Below are 6,086 nucleotides of genomic sequence, written 5' to 3'. Positions count from 1 at the left end.
ATATACATACGTATATACATACACACACATATACATACATATAGACACACATACAAACACACGTATATATATATATATATATATATATATATACACACACACACATATATATATATACATACATACACATATATATAAACATATTCTTTCTGTCCTACACCTGATTGATATATATATATGTGTGTGTGTGTGTGTGTGTGTGTATCTATATATACACATCATCATCATCGTTTAACATCTGCCTTCCATTCTGGTATATATACATATATACACATATATACATGTATGTATGTATAGATATAAATACATACATACATATATATATATAAATAAATATATATATGTGTGTGTGTGTGTGTGTGTATGTATATATATATATATATATATATATATATGTATGTATCAAATCTACATTTCACTGTACAAATGTTTGTGAGGAATACACATGCATACACAATGCTAGTTAAGTCAACATTCAATATAAGAAGATTACAGCATATCTCAAGATATTTTAAATATATTTTAAATTGATAAAACATTCCACTAAAAACAAAAAGAAATAAGATTTGATTTTATTTACTGGAAGACATGATAACCATATTAAATTCCATGCTTACAAACATACAGATACTTACACATATGCATGTATGTACTTGCACATATATTTTCAGTAAGACATGGATATCTATCAATGCATACATCTTGTCACATGCAAATACACCCTCCACATCACCTATAATTACATATAGATATGTTTATCATCATCACCATTGTCATTTTGACATCCATTTTTCCATGCTTGCATGGGTCAGACAAAATTTGTCAAGGCAGATTTTCTCTGGCTAAATGCTCATCCTTTTCTGACACCTATCTGTTATCTTTCACTTGTTTCAGTCATCAGACCGTGGCCATGCTGAGGCACCACCTTGAAGAAATTTTAGTTAAATGTCTCGACCCCAATACTTATTCTTTTTTAAAGCCTGGTACTTATTCTATAGGACTCTTTTGCCAAACTGCTAAGTTATGGGGACATAAACATACCTACACTGGTTGTTAAGTGGTGGTGGTGGGGATAAACACAGACACAAAGACACACACACACACACAATGGGCTTCTTTCAGTTTCCACTCACCAAATCCTCTCAAAAGGCTTTGGTCATCTTGAGGCTATAGCAGAAGACATTTGCCCAAAATGCCACATAGTAGGACTAAACCAGAAACCGTGTGGCTGGGTGCCAGCTTCTAACTACACAGCCACTTGTCTGTTTTTGAGCAAGGAAATATTTCTCTATAGCCTTCAAACATGAACAGCACAATGGCTGGACATGTTTCCACAGACATTCACAAACAAATGAGGAATTGTATATCAGTGGCATTTATTTACAATTAGTGCATGGCTGAAGACAAGGAATCACAAACATACACACATGATATGCTTCTTTTAGTTTCTGTCTACCAAATCCATTCACAGAGCTGTGATCAATCTGGGGTTTTGATAGAAGACATTTGCTTAAGATGCCACAAAGTGGGACTGAACAGAAAACCATGTGATTTCAAAGTGAGAATCTTAACCACATAGCCATGCATGCTCCTAAATATGTGTGTGTGTGTGTGTGTGTGTGGACATATACAGATACCTAAACAAACACATGCACACAAATCTGGAGTCACAAATTAGTGTGAGAAATACAGAAGATTCCAGATTTAAGGATCAGAATATTTCGACTTGTTTAGGATGAAGAAATCTTGAGACATCTAAGTAAGGCCTACTGCCTGGTGCAATCCTACAGTTTGACAACGATATGTTTATTGGCTGCCTGATATAACAGGAACTGACAACATGGCGAAATGATAGATATTCATTTTGGAAATATAGATGACCTGAATGGGAGATGGTACTCAGTGGATGTAATAGTAATGATATTGATAATGGATGATACTCAATAGATATATGAGTAGTGATAGTTAAAAGTAATGGTACCCCATGGATGTAGAAGTAATTGTAAAGTGAGCGGATGGTGTTCCATGATAGAAGTAATGAGAGAATAATGTACTCTATGGATGAAGAAGTACTTGAAATTAAAGGGGATAGTACTCCACAGATATAGAGTAGTGGAGGGTACTCAAAGAATGTTGAAATATCAAAGCACCACTAAGTTGCAATACAGCTTATCTGTTCAACATCACTTTACTCTACCACAGACAGATTTGTTAACCCTCTCAACTTCATTTTTAAACACTACTTTTCTCTCTCTCTGTCTCTCTCTCTTTCCCTTTCTTTCTCTCTCAAAAGATAACAGAAAGATGTATTCAAAGATGAATATCAACACAAAGAGAAAAAAACGATGTTGGACGTGTGACTGCAAAAGCAAATGCATGATGTATTTTAACATTCAAACATATCCACAAATATATATACATACATACATACATTTATATATATATATTTACATATGCAGGTATGTATGTAAGAGAAAGAGATTTTCGTCTTTTGATGATTGTTATATTTAAGAGGTACTTCAGAAAATGGCATTAGATTAGAAAGTGTGATGCCACTTGGCTTCAAAGTAGTCAAATTAGGAGGTAGCCTTCTTCAATAAAGAATATCACACATTTAATGCACATCTGAACATGTATATACAGACACACACAAACATATCTATTTAGTATGTTTACTCAATATCTATTTATAAATGCAGGTTTGGGGATACATACGTACATATATCTCATGCCACCATGGAAGGTAGATGTTTGATGATGATGATACATACATACATACATACATATATATATATATATATATATATATATATATATATATATATATATACACGCACATACACACACGTGCACACCCATACATACATACATACGAGTGATACTGTTCACCATTACAATTTTCATCATAGTTGTATTAATCAAATGACTTCCCTTTCTTGATGCAGTGGCAAACACTAACCCTACTGTAAATCAACAAAGAAACAATATTGTGAATAGAAATACATATAATCACCCACCCACAATCAAACAGCATATAACAGACACCATTAGTAGATGCATATCAAAACCTATCACTGAACAGAGGATTATTCAACAAAGCAGCCCTACACTATAATAGAGATCTAGCTAGTTGTGGTTTCAACAACAAACTGAAATACATAGAGCAACCCACAATAAATAACACCCAAATGTAAAAAAAGAAAAGTTTAATCCTCATAGTTTAAAGGTATCCATTGATGTAGCTAAGATCTTCTTTACACTAATCAATAAACACTTCCCAAATTCACACAGATATCACGGAAATCTTTTGCAAAATTTCTGTTAGAACCAGTTATAGCTATGTAGGTAGCACAGGACAAATGTGAATACAATTTCAGATGCACAACTAGGCACCCTTTGAATAGAATGTCTCTTAAAAGAAATAATACACAGACAACTTGTAGAATAGGCAGTTAGTCCACGTTATTCCATAATGAGCATAGGGCCAGTTTCCTGGCATAAATATTGCTCTCTGGATGCGGTGTTAGCCTTGCAGGATTACTCAATTTTACCAGCTGAGTAGACAGGAGCAATGTGAAGGAAAGTATTTTGCTCAAGAACACAACGCATCGCCTGGCCCAGGGATAGAGACCACAGTTGGTTTTGTACCACACACACACATTGACATCTCAGATAAAGGTAATTCTGCAAGAAATAGCATTCCATTTGCAATATTTTGACAAATTTTCAGAGTGGACATAATGACCTTCACCCCACTGTTAATCTATCCTCAAATAGTGACCTTTGAAAGGGGTTGAGGTAAGGATTTTTGGAACTGCACCAATGAAATTATTATTCTGGCTAGTAGTAGTAGTATCATCATCGTCATCAATAGTAGTAGTAGTAGTAGTAGTAGCAGCAATAGTAATAATGGTACGTAGTAGTAGAAGTAGGAGTTAGTTTTTCAAAATTGCTCAAATGAAATAACAGTAAAGGAAAGTTAAGGAGACAGATATTTCAACGATAAACCCAATTAAACAACGATAACAACAACAATCATTGCTATTAATATAATTATACTAATATCATTCTTTTTCTTCTTCATCATCTCATTATTATAATATCAAGATAAACTGGGCGTGAATATCACTACTCTTATCATAAATATCAGTATTATCATTATTATCAATATTGCTATTATTATTATTATCATTATTATTATTATATCTAGATCATCAGGGCATGAATAAGTAGATATGAATTAATTTGAAAATAAAAGGAGCATTAAGAAGGATATAATATGAGAGAGAGAGAGAGAGAGAGAGAGAGAGAGAGAGAGAGAGAGAGAGAGACTACAAAGCGTGTCAAGTGTATGGTGCAGTTGTGGCGGTGGTGGTTGGTAAGGTGGGGGGAACTGCAACTACAGAAACATTTGAATTTAAGTAATTTAGAAATAGATGCAGCCATGTAGAAGTACAAGTGTTTTAAATATGTACAGTGGTAGTGAGGAGAGGGGAGTAGGGTGAAGTGGGGTGGTGAAGATAGAAGAAATTGGTAGTGGGGTAGACAGAAGGAAGGAAAGGATGAGGAGAGAGAGAGGCTGAGAGAAAGAGACAGAGAAAGGGACAAGAAGAAAGAAGGATAAAGAGAGAGAGAGAGCAAAAGATATAAAGAGAGAGGAGTAATGTCAGGAGGGGGTGAATGTAACACACACTATAGTACATAGTTTTATTTATATTATTTAATGTTTGATGTCCAAGTCAATAGGCTAAAAGGCAGGGAGCTGAGAATTTAGTGGTTTATATTCTACCACTACTGCCGCTGCTGCCACTTCCACAACCACCACCACAGTATGTCCATGGCTGAGAGACATATCTCAGTGATAGCCCAGTCCATGTGGCTGTTTCTAGGTACCTCAAAACAGTTACAACTCATTGTTATAAACAGCAGCAGCAACACCACAAAAACATAATTGTTTTGTGAGCAAGCATTGCAGCATTTAACTCCTTGCATAGGTGTGCATGTGGGTATGTACTACAAGAACCTGCTCTACTCTACCTTCTCTCAAACTTTAACCCCTTATCCCCAAGCATAAAGCCAACCCTGTGGCCCTTGGGGGTTCTTACTCTTGCAAGCTGCATCTGGTGACTTCAACACTGAGCTAGTGGCATGAAAAAAGCACCCAGTACACTCTGTAAAGTGGTTGATGTTAGAAAGGGCATCCAACAGTTGAAATCATACTGAGGTTGACATCAGAGCACAGTGCAGTCCTTGGATCCATTAGATCCTGCCAACCCATACAAAATGGATCATGGATGTTAAATGATGATGACTGACATGCACACATGTACACACACACACACATCTTGCTCAGGTTGCACAAAATAAGCTAATTAACAGATTCTTCTCTTTGAAATTTGGATGAAGAGACGAAAATACAATTGTTGAAACTATGCACAATCCTCCGCACTTTGCAGTAGATTGGCCGAAATTTTGTATGAATGAAGATGTGTTCTTGGTTACCACATGTTTCTACCCAACTGGTATATATCTGTTTAATGCCTGTTGTTTTTACATTAAAGCATGAGTCTTATTTAAAGCAGAATTTTACAGCCAGATGCTCTTCCTGTCACCAACTCTTACCTGTTATTATAGTAAGGGTTTATTATTTGCCATGTCTTTAAAAAAGACGACACGATAGGTCATTATGTCAACATGGAATGTAAACATTATTCACCATTTCCATCCAATGGAGCTATGAGATGCAAACATTTCTACTCGTATACAAGACATTGATTGGCCCATGAATATGGTAGAAGACACTGGCCTAAAGTGCCACACAGTGAGACTAAAACAGAAACCATGTGATTGCAAAGTGATATATATATATAGGTGCAGGAGTGGCTGTGTAGTAAGAAGCTCGCTTTCAAACCACAAGGTTCCAGGTTTAGTTCCACTGCATGGCACCCTGGGCAAGTGTCTTCTACTATAGCTTCGGGCCAACTAAAGCCTTATGAGTGGACTTGGTAGACAGAAACTGAAAGAAGCCCACTGTGTATATATATATATATATATATATATATATGTCTGTGTGTGTGTGTGTGTGT

General features: G+C 35.6%; 1 protein-coding gene across 1 annotated transcript in view; it reads right to left on the bottom strand.

The window, feature by feature from the left end:
- The window catches only part of LOC106876507 (disks large homolog 1), a gene marked incomplete in the record, with an annotated part of 700,185 nt that overhangs the window by 321,716 nt on the left and 372,383 nt on the right, over positions 1 to 6,086 (bottom strand).

The sequence above is a fragment of the Octopus bimaculoides genome, chromosome 19 (genome assembly GCF_001194135.2).
Source record: "Octopus bimaculoides isolate UCB-OBI-ISO-001 chromosome 19, ASM119413v2, whole genome shotgun sequence".
Lineage (NCBI taxonomy): Eukaryota > Metazoa > Mollusca > Cephalopoda > Octopoda > Octopodidae > Octopus > Octopus bimaculoides.
The sequence above is the reverse complement of the archived record's forward strand: the minus strand, read 5'-3'. Positions and strand labels throughout refer to the sequence as shown.